Raw genomic sequence first — 18,869 nt, forward strand, 5'->3', positions numbered from 1 at the left:
TCCTCATCTCACACCACTCTCCCATTGTCTCAGCCCAGTCCTTTTTCTGTCCTATTCATGCATCAAGTGAGCTCCTGCCTCATGCCTTACACCAGTTGTTACCTATGCTTGTGGCTTGTGTATTACCTCCTCAAAGTGGCCTTCCCCAATTGAGGCAGGACAGAATAGGGACACTCCCCAGGAAGGCTGCTCATGAATATTTAGACTGGATTGGCATTAGCTACCTCCCTGTTTTGTAGTTCATGAGCTAATGACAGCTTAACCAACCTACCAATCACCCTGCCCTTCCTCAGATCCCACAGTTTTTGAGCAAGAAACTAAAGTCACAAAAGCCACAACACCTGCATAGGCATGCACATAAGAACTGACCCAGTTACAATTGACCACTATATGACCTTCCACCTGTGGTACTTAACTAGAGGGCAAAGTTAAGAGAAAACTGACACCACTGCACATGAGCTTTGCCCTCAAGCTTGCTAATGTGTGTGACTGAATGCTGACACAACCCTCCAGGCAAAAATTACCCTAACATCCTTCTTGAGTGAATATTCTGCCCCGTAGTTAAAAGAAGAGAAAGTGCCCTGTTCTCGGGCAATATATAAGCCTTCTCCCTGAAAAACTGTGGGGTGCGCCTTACTTGTGAGGATGCCTGTGCACTCTTCTGTGTGTACTTTTGTTTTGCAATAAACTTTGGGTGTGAATGTGACATTGCCATGTGAGGTTGGAGTTACTTTTGGATTCTTGATGAGATTTCTCCCTTGGGAAATCCAAGAACCTGTGTCTCTGGTGACAGAATTTTATGAGCCAGCCAGGAGAAATAGGTCACATGGAATCAAAACTCCCAGTGAGCCATAATTTTCAGTGAGTGGCTTCTTTCTTTTCTTTCTGGGATGGAGAACATTTGATACATGAGCCTGCTCTAATCAGGGCAGCTGTGGAGGTATATGTTGGAGGATACTTTCAGATAGAGTCTCCTTCATGTTTATCTTTACCCTTTGAGGGAAACCTGGGGAAGGTTTTGTTCGCTTTGTGGGAATCAATGGGTCCCCCTCTTCTGTGACCTTGAGGTTCCAGAGGACCTTCTCATTTCCATAACCTTGTTTCACTTCTTTAACTGTGACATTCCCTTATCCAAATTCAGTTTTTCCATTTTTATGTTTAATCATGTCTAGTTTCACTATCTGCAGGATTATAGGTGACAGAGGACATGGGCATGTTCCCATCTCAGGACAAGGGGGTTCCATGTCCCCTCTGCCCCCACTAAAAGCCTTTAGGTTTCTTTTGTTGAAGGCTTTCCAGGCCATCAATAAACATCTAAATAAGTTTGTCTTTTATGCAGACACTAGGTCGAGGGCCCCATATCCTAGTTCCATGTCCAACCTTGTTTCTGGGCATCAGCTTTATCATGAGAGAAAAGAGTCTACAGAGAGGAGACCTACAGAGTCTACCCCTACAGAGCACTGTAGGGATTAGTGGATGCAGCATCAACCTCCTCCAACTTGGAGATGTCCAAGGACAAAATGAGCACACAGGAAAAGCACACCTTATGATGGGTCCCACTCACAGATGGCCGGGGACACCTGCCCGTCTACTCAAGGGGAGAGTGTGCAAAGAGAAGGACACTTGCTCCTTCGTGGCTGACTCTTTTTTCTGCTTTCTGACTGTCTTTTTTTCTCACACCTATAGGAGACAAGATGGGAAATACTCCAGTGATCCCTGAATAGTCACACATGGGATGCATATTAAAGAACTGGAGCTACTTTAAACTAGATGGCTTGAAAAAGAAAAAGCTAATATTTTTCTACAATGTGGCCTGGTCCCAACATAAATTAGATGATGGAGAACAATGTCCTCCAAATGGCTCTCTAAATTACAATAACATCCTACCATCGAGTCCATAAGTGGACTGAGGTCCCACATGTCCAGGCCTGTATGGCCTTATATCAGGATCTAAAACTAAAAGGAAATTGCCAGATTTGCTATGCAAGAATCCAGGTGAAACCCACCTCTTCCCCCGAGCCTGACATCCTTGATGAACCTGTTTAATAGTGGCACTCAGGCTCAGGAAGACCCCCACCAAGTCCCTCACCCAGTCCCCCAGAAGGAGAAGGAAACCTGAGAAAGGCTGAAAACTCTCAAGGGCTCACTCCACTCCCATATCTAGGCCGAAGATGCCCAGCTCCTGAAGAACCAAAAGACCCCCCTTCTCCATCTTTCCAGCCCCTTTGTGCCCCTCTCCTCCCGAAGGCACTTCCTGGGCTAATCCCATGGGAACTACTCAGAGTGGGGCTCCATACCGCCCACCCTCCTCCATTTGCCCTCCTCATGAAGTGGCAAATGGCGAAGGAACCATACAACTTCATGTACCTTTTTCCATCTATGATCTGGTCCAGTGCATATGAGACTTTGGGATACTCTCGGAGGACCCTGGGAATTTTGTAGATAAATTCTAGGTGCTAAGTGTTTTGAACTCTCATGGAGGGACATACAGGTCCATCTATCTACTTGCTGTACTCCTGAGGAAAATTTACACATTTGGAGTTCAGCAAAGGCACACACCAATTGGATGGCAATAGACGGGCCCCATACCCATCCAGTGGGGCCCACTGCTCTCCCAGACCAGGATCCTAACTGGAATTATCAGTGGGGCAGTTGGGATCTGAAAGCCAGGGACCATATAGGCCATTGCCTTTTGGAAAGTATGAGAAAGTGCATAAAAAAAGCAAGTTAACTATGAAAAGTCCAAAAAGGTAATTCAAGGAAAAAATGAGAATCCAGCAATTTTTCAGGAAAGACTGATGGAAGCATTTAGGAAATATACTAACCTAGACCAAACTATCACAGAGGGACAAGCCCTCTTGTGGCAATACTTCATAAGCCAGTCTGCCTCTGATACATAGAGAAAATCACAAAAATTATAGCCAGGGCCACAGACCCCCATGACTCAATTATTAGAAGTAGCATACAGGATGTTCAATAACTGAGAGTAGACTGAGATAGAATTGGAAAACAAGTGTGCAGGGAGGCAGGCTCTTTTAGTCACTCGAGTTGTGAGTGGCGCCATGCAGACTCAGGGACCACTAGGGGACCAAAAAAATGGATGGCCTCCAGAAGAAAGAGGAAAACAGAGCTGCTTCAACTGTGGTAAGCCAAGGCACTGGGCTAAGCCCTTCCGGGTTCCCCCCAAAAGGAACCCAACCACTCAAAGACTTCCAGGTCCCTGTCCTGCTTGTGGGGACCCCACCCTCTGGTGACAAGAATGTTTTATGTACAAAGCAGACAAAGGGGTCCCATGCCAGATGATGGCCTTGAAGGAAGAAAACTAATGGGGCTCAAGGCTGGTGGCTTCAACCACAAACATGCTCAGAACAACAGAAGAGCCTCAGGTAGTCTTAGATTTGGCAGGTAACCCGGTCAATTTCTTACTTGATATGAGAGCCACCTTCTCCATTTTAAATAGTTATTCAGGGCCAATAAATAAAAGGCACAGTCTGGTCATGGATATCGATGGAGGCCCCAAAGCCCATTTCTTTACCTGCCCTTTAATTTGCCAGATGGGAAATTTTATAGTCTCCCACTCCCTTCTGGTAATTTCTCATTACTCCACCCTGTTGGTAGGCCATGATTTCATGGAGAAGGTGGGACTATCCCTGGGATGGGATAGACAAGCCCTCACCTTCTTGACCTGGGAGAAGGCTCTTAGGACCTCCTGGATGAGATTAAAACCACAGTAGACCATGAGGTTTGGGAACAGGGAATTCTGAGGAAGGCCACACTTGTGGCTCCAATAGCCATCACTTTAAAGGATGGAACACTCAACGCACACCAGAGACAATGCCCTATCCTGTCAATATGGCAGGGTTACAGAGTACTATAACAAATTTCCTACAACATGGGATTACAATTCCTTGTAAGTCATCCTGCAATACTCCTGTTTTGTCTGTAAAGACACCAAACAGGTAATACCACCTAATCCAAGATTTGCATGCTGTCAATAAGGCAGTAATACCCATGCACTCCGTTGTTGGAAACACTTACAGCCTACTGTCTCAAATCCCTCAGGACTCTTCATGGTTCACTGTCTTGGACTTGAAGGATGCCTTATTTTGCAACCCTCTGGCAAAAGAGAGCCAATACCTCTTTGGTTTTGAATGGACTGATCCCCAGGGAATCACCCAGCTGTACACCTGGACTGTCCTTCCTCAAGGTTTCAGGGATAGTCCCCATTTGTTTGGTCAGCCTCTCAGAAGAGACCTAAGGAAAATCCAACTTATGGGAGGGCATCCCCCAATATGTAGAAGGCATTTTCATCTGGAGCCCCTCAAAGCAGGTATCAGGGAAGGCATACCCACCGAATGACCTCATGGGCACCCCAGGTGAGCACCACTACCACCCACTCCCTTTACCTGGCCTGGGCTCCAGATGCCAGCACATGCACCAGCCCCAAGCCCCCAGAGAAGGCATTCCCATCAAGTGACCACAGAGGCACTCCAGGTGAGAGCTGCTGCCCCAGCTGCCCACTCTCATAACCTGGCCACAGCTCCAGATGCCAGCCAATGCACTTACTCCAGCCCCCAGAGAAGGCACAACCACCAAATCACTGCATGAGCACCCCAGGTGAGTGCCGCCAGTGCCACCACCTTCTCCCACCACCTGACCCTGACTCCAGGCACCAGCCCACACACCTTTCTTGAGCCTAGAGAAGGCACACCCACCGACTGAACAGGAGCCATGGCAACCCACCTCATACTCAAGTGCTTGAATACAATGAGTCACCAGCAAAGCCTGCAAATAGAGGAGGAAGTCTTTCCCCTTATAGCCCACTCCAAAGTAATAGAAGAAACAAGTGTCCTACCAGATGACCAAACATTAATGACAAAATACTAGAACTACAAACGAGCAAGAAGATTTGACACCATTGAAAGAATATAGTAATTCTCAAGTACCATATCTCATAGAGCAGGAAGCCCTTGAGATGTCTGAAAAAGAATTCCAAGTGCTGATCTGAAGAAAACTCTAAGAAATAAGAGAAGAATCAATTAGAGAACACAACAAAATAAGAAAAAATATCCAGGACACAAAGGAAGAAATTTACAAAGAGATTAATATCTTTAAAAAGAATGTAACAGAATTCCTAGAAATGAAGGATTCACTCAATGAAATAAAAAACAGAGCAGAAAGCTTGAGCAGCAGGCTAGACCAAGCAGAAGGAAGAATTTCAGACCTCAAATATGGTCTTTATGAAATAACCCAGGTGGAAAAAAAAAAAAAGAAAAAAAGAATTAAACAAAATGAAGAAAATTTAAGAGGGCTAGCAGACAACCTCAAGTGCACAAACATTTGCATCATGGGTATTCCAGGAAAGGAGAAAGAAAAAGGCATTGAAAACCTTTTCAAGGAAGTAATAACAGAGAATTTCCCAGGTATAGGGAGAGATTCAGGCCTTCACATCCAAAAATCCAAAGATTCCCCAAACAGATTCATTTCAAAAGATCCTCTCCAAGACACATTGTAGTCAGGCTGGCAAAACTCAAAGACAGACAAAGAGAGAATTCTAAAAGCAGCATGAGAAAAGTGTCAAGTCACCTATTAGGGAGCCCCATCACACTAACAGAAGAATTCTCAACTGAAACCTTACAAGCCAGAAAAAAATGTGATGATATATTCAAAACACTAAAGCTAAAAATTGGCAGCTGAGAATTCTATATTCAACAAAATTATCCTTCAGAAATGAGGGAGAAATAGTGTATTTCTCAGACAAGCAAAAGTTATGGGAGTTTACTGTCACATAACCAGCCATGCAAGAAATACTCAAAGGAGTCCTGCATCCAGAATCTCAAAAGCAATAATCAGTAGCATGGATTTACAAGAAAGAGCAAAACCCACAGTTAAGACCAATATGCAAATAAGAACGAGAAGAAACCTAAATCATGTCACCTCAAAAATCCAACTAACATCAAAGATGAAAAATAAGAGGGGAAGAAAGGGACAAATGATATTTAAAATACCTAAACTAAAATCAATATAATGTCAGGAGTAAAGAAATATCTATCAATTAGAACCCTGAATGTAAATGGGTTAAACTCCCCATTCCAAAAACACAGACTGATTGATTGGATTAAAAAGCTAGACCCAACTATATGCTGTCTTCAAGATACCCACCTCAATAAAGACACACACAGACTAAAAGTGAAAGGATGGAAAAAAATATGCCATGCAAATAGAAACCAAAAATGAGCAGGAGTAGGTATTCTTATATTGAACAAAATTGACTTTAAGCCAAAAACCATAAAATGAGACAAAGAGGGCTATTATATAATGATAAAGGGATCTATCCCATTGGAAGACATAACAGTCATAAATATACATGCACCCAACACTGGAGCACCCAGATATGTAAAGCAAACACTGCTGGACCTATAAATAGAGATAGACCCTAATACAATAATAGTGGGTGATCTGAACACCCACCACTCAGCATTGGACAGATCTTCCAGGCAACAAATCAACAAAGAAACACAGTTGGACCTGGCAGACATCTATGCAATTTTTCATCCAACAACTACAGAATACACATCCTTCTCATTAGCACAAGGAACTTTCTCGAGGAAAGACCACTTGTTAGGTCACAAATCAAGTCTCAGAAAAAAAAAAAAAACTGAAATCATTACAAGTATCTTTTCAGACCACAATGCATTTAAACTGGAAATCAGTAACAAGCAAAATTCCGGAAACTATGCAAGTGCATAAAAACTAAACAACAGAGTCCTCAATGACATATGGGTCCAAGAAGAAATTAAACAGAAGATCAAAAACTTTCTTGAAACTAATGAAAATAAAGATACATCATACCAAAACCTGTGGGATACTGTAAAAGCAGTACTAAGAAGGAGGTTTATTACAATAATGCATACATTAAAAGAATGGAAAGACTCCAAATTAACAACCTAACACTATGCCTCAAACAACTAGAAAATCAAAAACAATCCAACCCAAAAACTAGCAGATGAAAGGAAATAATTAAGATCATGGCAGAACCAAATGAAATAGATACCCAAAAAGTTATACAAAGATTAATGAACCAAAAAGTTGGTTTTCTGAGAACATAAATCACATAGACAAACCAATAGGCAGGTTAATGAAAAAAGAAAAGAAGAGTGAAGACCCAAATAACAAAAATCAGAAATGAAAAGGGAGACATTACAACCGACATCACAGACATACAAAGAATCATCAGAGATTATTATAAACAACTATATGCCAATAAATATGAAAACCTGGAGGAAATGGAGAAATTTCTGGACAAATATAAACTTCCAAGACTGAACCAAGAAGAAATAGAAAACCTGAACAGACCAATAACAAGCAAAGAGATTGAAGCAGTAATCAGCAATCTTCCAACAAAGAAAAGCCTAGGACCTGAGCTTTACAGCCGAATTTTATCAAACTTTAAAAAAAGAATTAATGCCACTTCTCTCCAAACTTTTCCAAAAAATTAAAACAAAAGCCATTCTCCCAAATTCATTCTATGAGGCCAGCATAACCCTGAAACCAAACCAGCCAAGAACAACAAGAACAACAACAACAAAAAGAAAGAAAGAAAGAAAGAAAAACTATTAAAAAAAAGAAAACTACAGGCCAATATCACTGATGAACATAAATGCTAAAATCCTCAACAAAATATTAGCAATCAGAATACAGCAACACATCAAAAAAATTATACATTATGATCAAGTGGGATTCATCCCAAGGATGCAAGGATAGTTCAACATATACAAACCAATAAATGTGATACACCACATCAACAAAATCAAGGAAAAAAATCCATATGATTATTTCAGTAGATGCCAAAAAAGCATTTGACAAAATTCAATATCCCTTCATGATAAAGACTCTCTGTAAATTGGGTATAGCAGAAAACTATCTCAACACAATAAAAGCCATTTATGACAAACCAATTGCCTATATCACCTAACTGGGGAAAAGTTGAAAGCTTTTCCTTTACGAACTGGAAGAAGACAAGGATGCCCACTCTCACCACTCCCATTTAACACAGTATTGGACGTACTAGCCAGAGCAATCAGTCAAGAGAAAGAAATAAAGGGTATCCAGATTGGAAAGGATGAAGTCAAACTATCCCTGTTTGCGGAGGACATGATCTTATACATAGAAAAACCTATAGGCTCTACTAAAAAACTCTTAGAGCTGATCAACAATTTCAGTAATGTTTCAGGATATAATATTAACACCCCCAAATCAGTAGCCTTCTTATACTCCAGTAGCAAACTAGCAGAAAGAAGAAATCAAGAAAATGAGCCCTTTTACAGTAGTCACCAAAAAAATAAAATACATAAAAATCAATTTAACCAAGGAGGTGAAAGATCTCTGCAACAAGAACTACAAATCACTACTGAAAGAATTTAAAGAGGACACAAAAAGATGGAAAGACATACCATGCTCTTGGATGGGAAGAATTAACATTGTGAAAATGTCTGTTCTACCCAAAGCAATCTACAGATTCAGTGCAATCCCCATCAAAATACCAATGTCATTCTTCTCAGAAATAGAAAAAAGCAATTCTAACATTCATATGGAACTTCAAAAGACCCCAAATAACCAAAGAAATCCTGAGCAAAAAAAAAAATAAATAAAATAATAATAAATCTGGAGGCATAACACTATCCAACTTCAAATTATATTACAAAACCATAGTAACCAAAACAGCACAGTACTGGCATAAAAGCAGGCAATTGGATCAATGGAACAGAATAGAAAACCCAGGAATCAACCCTCTGACTTACACCCAAATGATCTTTGGCAAAGGCAACAAGAACATAAATTGGGGAAAAGACTGCCTATTCAATAAATGGTGCTGATAAAATTGAATTTCTATATGTAGAAGAATAAAACTGGACCTGCACCTCTCACTGTATGCCAAAATCAACTCAAAATGGAATAAAGACTTAAATATAAGACCTGAAACCAGACAATTACTTAAGGAAAACATGTCAAAGGGATACCTGCACTCCCATGTTCATTGTAGCTCTATTTACAATAGCTAAAATATGGAACCACCCTAAATGTCTATTGATGGATGACTGGATAAGGAAAATGTTGTTTATATACACAATGGAATACTACTCAGCCATAAAAAAGAATGAAATTCTGCCATTTGCAGCAGCATGGGTGAGTTTGGAGAAAATTATGTTAAGAGAAATAAGATAGACAAGGAAAGAGAAATACCTCATGTTCTCATTTATAACTGGGTGCTAAGAAAGAAAGGAAGAAAGAAAGGAATAAAAAGAAAGAAAGAAAGAAAAGACCTAAACAATTCCTTGAACTTTCAGAATAGCAGAGATGGGGGTGAGGTGGTTGGGGGAGGGTAGGGGGTGGGATATGTTGGGTAAAGGTCATAAAGAAAAATTATGACTTGTAATAATAGTATGCTTATAATAAATAATATATATTAAAAAAGGAGTTGTCAGACTCAAACAGTCCAGGTCCAAAATTTTTTGGGAAAACTGGGGTATAGGGTATCCCTTAAAAAGGCCCAGATTAGTCAACAAGAGGTCTCATATCTGGGATATGTTCTCACCCCAGGTTAGCATAGACCATCCAGTGACAGAAAAAGGGCTACATTGTGCTTGTCCCCCTTGACCACCAGAAAGCAGTTGCACTCCTTTCTGGGGATGGCTGGATTTTGTAGAATTTGGATATCATGCTTTGGGGTATATTTGACAACTTAGGGATCTGAACAGGAACCCCTAATTTGGACAGGAGAACTTCAGGCTGCCTTCAATAATGTTAAATGTGCTTTGTTGGAGGCCCCAGCTACAGGGCTCTTTAACTTACAAAAATTGTTCACCTTATATATAGTAGAGAAACAAGGGATAGCCTTAGGAGTCCTACTCAAAAATTGGGTGACATTCCCCACCCTGTGGCCTATTTTTCAAAACAAGTAGACTCAGTGGCACAGGGACAGCAGCCTGTCTCAGGGTGGTTGCTTCTATAGCCCTGCTGGTAGAATAGGCACATAAACTGACTCTAGGCCAGTACTATGGGGGCACTGACTCCCCATCAGATACAAAAGCTAAAGGACATCACTGGTTGATAGTGGGAAGGCCGACTAAATATCAGACTATTGCTGGACACTCCTGAAGTTATCCTAAGAGTGTGTCAGACCCTCAACCCAGCTATCCCGATGCCTCTCGAAAGTTCTAAGTTGACTCATTCATGTATAGAGACCAAAGAACATGTTTAATCCTGCAGACCTGACCTAACAGATATCCCCTTGGGAAACCCAGAACTTGAATGGTTTACTGATGGCAGCAGTTACATTGATTCAGGAATATGAAGGGCAGGCTATGCACTGGTGGGCCTCCACCATGTTACTGAGGCCCAACCTCTACCACCTGGAACCTCTGCCCAAAGGCAGAAATCATTGTCCTCACCATGGCATTAATTCAGGCCAGAATTATGTTGTCAATTATCATGTTAATATTTACACAAACTCCAGGTATGCCTTCTTCATGGTCTTACACGCCCATGCAGTCATCTGGAAAGAAAGGGGGCTTCTAACCACTAAACATTCCCCCATAATACATGGTCTTGAAATAAACACCTTGACTGAGATGGTAAAAATGTTGAGGACTATGACAATGTAGGCACATCAAAAGGGAATATCCAATCTAGCTACAGGAAACTCTTTTGCCAACTGAGTAGGTAAGCAGGCCACCCAATTAAAACCTGAAATGGTCCTGTATCCCAGGTCTGGGCTACATGACCATTCTCCAACCTGCTCCCCCTCAGATATAAATAACATAGATGCAACAACAGAGAGGAATCCAGAGCCCGAACGGCTGGTATCAAGTCAATGATAAATATGTAACTCCAGAACAAATATGATAAAGAGTAATTAAGAGACTACATGAGTCCACCCACTTCAGGCAAGATGCACTGACTGACCCAATAATAAAGTCCTTCTGTGGCAAGGAATTGGCCCTTATGTTAAACAAGTCACCAGGGCTGGCCCCGCTTGTTCTCTAAACAATCCTGGGGGAGGCCTCAGATCTCCTTCCCTGTTACAGTCTGCATAACACTGGGGCACATACCCAGGAGAAAGCTGGCAAATGGATTTTACCCAAATGCCAAAGTCGGGTGGGTTTAAGTATCTACTGGCATTTCTGGACACTTTTACGGGTTGGGTTGAGGCCTTCTCTACCAGGCCTGAAAAGTCACTGGCAGTGGTAAAATACCTCCTGAGGGAACTTATACCTAGGTTCAGGCTTCCCTGAAGCCTACAAAGTGATAATGGGCCTTCATTCATAGCCCAAAGAATCCAAAAGATCAGGACCTTGCTTGGCATGGATTATAAGCTACATGCCATATGGCACCCACAGTCCTCAGGAAAAGTTGAAAGGGCTAATCACACCCTAAAGAAAATTATAGCCAAGCTCTGCCAGGAGACTTCCCTCCCTTGAACTCAGGCACTACCTATTGCTCTTTTGAGGATGTGGGTAAATCCCAAAGCTAATCTCCACCCAAGCCCACATGTCATGTTATATGGAAGACCACTTTTAGCTACTGACCTCCTTCATGATCTGGAGGTCATAAAACATATTATCCAATTGGGGAAAGTCCAAGAATCCATTAAAAAGTATGGCAATCAGGTGTTACCCACACCTACCACATCTCTGCCTATGCCAAAAATCCGGTCTCGAGATCTGGTCTTGGTCAGGGTCTGGAAAGAAGGTTCTCTCCATAACTAATTACAACCCAGGCGGAGGGGACCACATCAGGTGCTTCAAATATTGCAAAATTGACTGGAATAACTCCTTGGGTTCATGTGTCCAGGATTAAGCCCTATCCCAGACCTAGTCCAGCCGAGGGAGACAACAACCAGACTCCAGCCAACCACACCTGCAAGCCACTGGAAGACCTCAGATACCTCCCCAAAAGGACCATAGCCAGATAAGTTCCCGATGATTTGGTTTACATTACTGTTTATTCTTCTTTGAATCACTTTCTCAGTCCCCTTGCTCCTTCTGTGCTTATATGAAGAAGCTTCCCCACCTGGGAAGGCCCTCTTCTGTCCTCATTGAGTCTGATGGACCATAAAAAAACAGAGGCTTTCTGTTCTGCTGTTATACAGGCCCATCTTTCCATGATACAGAACTCCTACCCCGAATGACTGAAGAACAAATAGAAAACTTCACTGATACACAGTAGAGACTGGCTTCCTCCAAGGGGATTTCCAAGGTTATACCTGGGAAGAAATAATCACCCTTCTGGAACAAATCAGCTAGTGACCAATCCTTACAGCTCCCCCAATCAAAAACAATGGATAGGGCCAGTATGCTTCCTTTACTCTTTGCGCTTGTCTACCTTGCCCTCCCTATGGTTGGAAATAATACCAATATGTTGCTTACTTTGGCACAGCAGGCTCAGGGATTTCTCAGGAATGCCTCCTACAACACCTCCTGTTGGATTTGGCATGGGACAGAGGTCATCCATGGACTTCCCAGCCCCTGCTGGTCATTGGGTCACTCAAACCTCATATGTCTTGACCTGGACCTCTGTCCTCTGGAAGCCCAGTTGGTTCTCCCAACCCTACACCTCTACAAAAAATTTCCTCAATAAGGCAAAAGAGGATCTTAGGAAACTACAGGGACCCCCAACCAACTCTATCTTCATCAGAGGGGCACTCTTCAGGGGCATTTCCATCCTCCAATGCACCAAATTTCCATTCTGTCTTAAGACCTACCATATTCAGGAAGGAAACGCACTGGGATGGCTACCTGAATCGGGCTGCCACACCATCTCTAGGTCACAAGACCCATTCAGGTACTTTATCAGGCCACCAGGTCAACTTTTATGTTTGACAGTGTCAAAGACCCCATCCTTACTCATCCCAGTAATTTAATATTTCAAAGAAATTGCTCCACCAAAAACTCTCAGTATTGCAGGGGACGACCTAAGATGGGTCAGAATGGGTTCTTTTGTAACAATATTTACTACTTCATTGCTACCACCTGATTAGTCACCATCTCCAGATCATTTGGGGTCACACTAGAAACACCTATTTTGTGAAAACGGAAATCAAACAATTGACTGTCCCTCATTGTCCCTCTCCCAGTTATGATGTTTGCAGCCACCTCATATATAGTGGAGGCAGGAAAAGGGGGAACTCCACTGAGGGGATTCCCGTTTTGAACACAGTCATAGAGGCTGCTTGACCACCCTCAAGTGAGATATACTTCCTTTGTGGTCACTCCACCTGTGCTGCTTTGCCAAATGATTGGTGAGGGATCTGCTCCCTGGCCTATTTGTCTTCTGATACTTCTTTCTTAGACAAAAAACCAACCAATTTCTCTTCCAAAGGTAAAGCCTATCCAGCTAAATAAAAGGAGAGTCATTTTCATTTCCTTATTGGCTGTCTTTGGAATAGCCCTTGGTAGGGTAGGTACAGGGGTAGCAGGAATCATCTCACCAGAGCAAGTCTTTGTCAATTATCTCTAGAAGTAAGCAGGGCTACTGAGGAAATGGCTCAGGCCCTTGATACCTTAAATTCTCAGGTTAGCTCTCTGGCTGGAGTAGTGCTCTAGTACCCACGGGCCTTGGACATTTTGAGCTCATCTTGGGGAGGAATCTGCACCCTGACACAGGAAGAATGTTGCTTCTATGTAAATCAGTCAGGAGTCATAGACGATAACATCAGAAAATTACAGGACAGGGCAACCTAGCTAAAGGAACTAGCTTCAGGGAAAATGGTCCCTTTGGAATAACATGGAAATCATTTTCTTGGCTGAGCACCTTTTTGGGATCTATGATTGCTATTTTAGTTCTCCAGCTTATTGCCACATTGTGATTAAATTCCTCCTCTCATTTGTTTCCTTTACAATAGCTGCTATCCAAAACACCATTATGGTGTTTCAAGGATATGAGCCTCTGTGCTTCTCCATACCTGAGTCTTCCTTCGGGCCACTTGACAGTCTAGGTAGTGACTTTTACTCCCAGAGTAAAACTTCCCATCCTGACCCAGCAGGAAGCAGCTACAGAAGAACAAGATCTACACCTGTCTGCACCTCAGAGATTTGTGGGAGCATACTGTCTCGGGGGGAATGGAGGAAGAACAGAATGGGACACTACCCAGGAAGGCTGCTCATGAATATTTAGACTACATTGGCATTACCCACCTCCTTGTTTTGCAGTTAATGAACCCATAATGAGCTAACAACAGCTTAACCACCCTACCAATCATCCCACCCTTCCTCACACCCCACAGTTTAAAGCCACAAAACCCACAATACTTGTGCAGGCATGCACACAAGAACTGACTTAGTTACAATTGACCACTATATGGCCTTCCACCTGTGGCACCAGACCAAAGAGGGTAAAGTCAAGGGATAACCAACCCCAGTGTGCATGATCCTTGCCCTCAAGCTTGCTAATATGCATGACCGAACACTGACACAACCCTCCAGACAAAGATTACCCTAACTTCCTCCCTTGAGTGAATATTCCCTGGTTAGAAGAAGAGAAAACGCCCTGCTCTCAGACAACATATAAACCCTCTCCCTGAAAAACCTCACTCACAAGGATGCCCGCACACTCTTCTGTGTGTACTTTTGCTTTACAACAAACTTTGAGTGTGAATGTGACATTGTCGTGTGAGCTTGCAGTTACTGTTGCATTCTCCACGAGATTGCTCCCTTGGGAAATCCAAGCACCTGGACCTCTGGTGATGGAATCATCCCATCTAGAATGGAGCACCTCCTCTTCACTCACTACCTTCTAACCCTGCTTCATTTTTCTTCAGTTGTCACCTACTGAAATTATATTTTAACTCATATGTTTACTTACTTATTTACTTGTATCTTATTTTTATTTTTATTTTTTGAATCTTTCTCCCTAATAGGTTGTAAATGTGGTAAGGTCATAAATTTTGTTTTCTTATATATTATTACTTTATCTCTGGTACATAATGCCTGACACAAAGTGTGTACTCAGTAAGTATTATTGAAAGGATGAATGAATTAATACACAGACTAAGGAAACAGAACTAGGAAAAGACCTGAAAGTAATAAACGAAATACTCATAGTGCAGTCTATGAGGGGAAGTGAAAAAGGATTTGTGTTTTATTCTATAAACAAGTGGAGATAATTGATTGTAAAGAGAAAATGGACATAACCATTTTTTTAATAATAATTTACATTATCATGATGTACCATAAACCCTGAAGTGGAAGACAAGACTGGATGGAGGGAGAATGGTTAAAATGGGAATGCACTAGTCCATTGGTGAGAGCCTAAATTAAGGCAGGAATGTGGTAGCACGAGAGAAGAAGAGTGGAGAAAGTTGAGAAATTTAGGATGTAAATGACAGGAGTTTGTAGGACATGGATGGTGAGGAAGAGGGAGGGCAGAAGAACAAGTTCCTGATTTGGCAACTATGTTACGGTCGTGCGCTTAACTGAGACAGAGAATTTGGTGGGTAGGGATTTAGACATACTGAGTTGCAAGGACCTGCCTATTGTTCCCATGGTAATGAAGCCCAGCAGACAAGCTAGGGTAGAGCTATCAGCATTTGTAGATAGTTGGTTAAGCTATAAAAATGTATCAAATTATGTATAGAAAGATGTGAAGCAAAGGGGTACTCAGCCTTTCTGATTGTGGCACATTTTCCTTTCTATTTTTTCCCCCTCCTTTTCCTTCTGCCCCACTCTTTTTTTCTTTTAATTTTTTAAAATTGAAACATAATTGATTATAAATATTTGTGGAATACAGAGTTGACTATCAATACTTCTTTACAATACATGATGATCAAATCAAGGTAATTAGCGTATACATCAGTACAAAATGTAGTCATTCTTTGTGTCTATTAACCAATTTCTTACTAACTCCTGTCCCCTCCCCCTTTCCCACCTGTAGTAACCATAGTTCTATCCTGTCTTTGTGAATGCTCAATTTATTATAATGATTGTTGTTTCTTTCTTTTGTTCCTTCTTTCTTTTTTGGCTCCCACTTGTGAATGAGGAAATGCAGTTTTTCTCTTTCTGGGGCACAATTTCAACAACTAACATTTCTATAAGTAGACCTGTTTTTTTTAAAAAAGAAAATTTTAGAAAATTGCCAGTTAATCACAGTGTATAAGGTTGTACACTATTGATTGTTTATTTGAAAACAATCAAATATAAGATGATTCTCATGTATTTAATTAAATTCTCTATGTTTTTCCACTTCTTTGATTTTTAATATTTGCATGACCTGCATTTGATACTTCTGATATCTGAGAATACATATTCAATGACATATGATGTTGGAAACTAACAGAATTGCCATGACTTTTTGTGAATTTTCAGAAATTTTTTTTGATAAAAATGCAGAAAACAGAAGACATACCCAAATATTTCATTTTAAGGCAGGTGTTACAGAAATAGTATTCAGTTATGCCTCTTAAATGTGTTTCTTGTAACTAGTATATAATTGGGTCTTACTTCTTTTGTCCAGTTTGATAATCTTTGTATTTATTTGGAGTATTTTAATTGGACTGTTCATTTATATTGCATGTAATTATTGATAAGGTTATGTTTAAGACTACCATCTTGGTATTTAATATTTTAAAAGTCACATTTGTTCTTTTGTTTTCAGCAATTTGACATGATGTATTTACGTGTGGCTTTCTTTATATTTATCATGCATGGGATTCACTGAGTTTCTTGGATCTGTAGTTTGATTTCTTTTGTCTGTTTTGGAAAGTTCTTTGCTGTTATCTCTTCAAATATTTCTTCTGTCTCATTCTCTCTTCCTGGGATTCCAAGTATTCATATGTTAGATTATTTGATATCATAGTATAAATTTCAGAATTTGTAGTATGATTCTAGCTTATCTGGAAGTGGTTCATTAATATGGTTAGCTTTAGAGGCACTAATGACCCTGTTTCCAGTAGCAAAGGAGACTCTAGCTGTTCATGGCAAGCAATAGCAAAAAGATGATTTAAAGTATCACTTGTAGGCAACTGTAACCATATGCTTATAAAGTCAAGAATTCGAGTGACCAAATATTTGCTGACATGTAGTGAGAGTTATTAGGTTAGGGAGGGCCAAATGGAAGCCACGAGAATTTCCTCTTCCAACCAAAATTACAAACAACAACAACAACAACAACAAAAAACCCCCAAAGCCCTGCATTCTGAAAGGATTGCAAAGCTTAATAGTGCCATTCCAGATGTGAAAGATGCAGGAGTGGTGATTCCCCACTTAACTTGCCTATTTGGCTATGCAAAAGACAAACGAATCTTGTAAATCTCAATTATAGTAAACTTAATCAAGTGGTGACTTCAGTTGCTGGTGTTCTTACAGATCTGGTTTTTGTTGCTGGAACAAGCAACACATTTCTAGGCATCTGGTATACAGTTATTGATTTGGTGACTGCTTTTGTCTGTCTATACCTAGAATGTAGGAGACCTCTTGGGGTGTTCCTTAGTATTCTCAAACCCTGTGATTAAAGTCAATAAAAAACAAAAAGCCAATACAGGCAGTATTACTAAGACGTAAAATCTTCCAGGAATAAAAGTTTGGGTTACCCCATAAGTCAAGGAACCACAACTAGTTGATGTGCTAACCAAGGGTAGTAAAGGTAATATGGAATAATAGTAGAAGAAAGTAGTTATAAATACTAGCTACGCCCCATTGTAAAAATGAGAACTGTAAAAATTTTATGAATTTCCTCCTACTTTTGCTATGATTATCAAGAAAAGTCTTTCTTCCTTCTTCCCTTCACCTATCATCTAACATAAGATGTGTTAATCATAGTTAACTTATATCTCAGTTTTAAGTTACAAGGTATCAAAGTGGGAGGGGGAATGTGACTCAGAAGTGGAGTAGATCACGGGCAGAGCCCGTGGTGCACTTGGGAGAGTGCGGCGCTGGGTGCGCAGCGACGCTCCCGCCGCGGGTTCGGATCCTATATAGGAATGGCCGGTGCACTCCCTGGCTGAGGGCCGGTCACGAAAAAGACAAAAAAGAAAAAAAAAAGTGGAGTAGATTTCATCCAAAGAAGGATAAAAGGACTTTGTATCCTCTTTTCCGGAGAGGAGCAGTATGTCTTTCAGTTGTACAGCTGCATTATGCTTTGCATTCTGATGTTGTTTTCTTTATTTGAAAGTTAACTATGGTTAAAAGAGGTGTATGTGGATTCCAGATTGATGGATTTTGGCAAATTTGTGTTGTGTCAACTTAGCCAAACTGGAAGTACATTTCTGAGAATTTCCATCCTTGATAGTTCTAGAATAGCCTGAACCACAAGAGACATTTTGCTTTACATGTGGAAAAACAGAAGTAAAAGAGAGTCATCTTTATTTACTTTTAATATTTGGACAACTGGTGCAGGCTGTGATGTGATATGGTGGCTCACCCGTGTACCGCTGTTCCTCTGGCTCGCTGGGTGGTGTGTGGTAGCAGCTGGGCCCATAGTCACTGTTCATCTGGCTCCCACAGGATCCTCCTTAAGCTTTTTTACCAGGTACACATCAGGTTTTGTGAAGATGGGACCCATTTCTCCTGCAGAACACTCTCACCATGGAAATTGAAGGCTTGGAGATTTCAGTAGGTTCCAGGATATCCTTGCTGGTTTCAGCGCAGCTGCACAGGTCTCAGTTTGTGATTGCTCCCCAACTTTATATTCATATTTTTTTCTTACTGCCTGTCCTGCTCTTGCAGACTTCAGATGCTGGCACAGACACAAAAACATCATCTTTACTGTTGAACCAGCTCCCGTTACTGCACATGGTCAAATTTCTGTAATAAATCATACATCTCTGATCAAACCCTGACAGATATATTGTTATTTGACATTTTCCCAATTTTCAT

The sequence above is a fragment of the Cynocephalus volans genome, chromosome 13, assembly GCF_027409185.1.
Source record: "Cynocephalus volans isolate mCynVol1 chromosome 13, mCynVol1.pri, whole genome shotgun sequence".
Taxonomy (NCBI): Eukaryota; Metazoa; Chordata; class Mammalia; order Dermoptera; family Cynocephalidae; genus Cynocephalus; species Cynocephalus volans.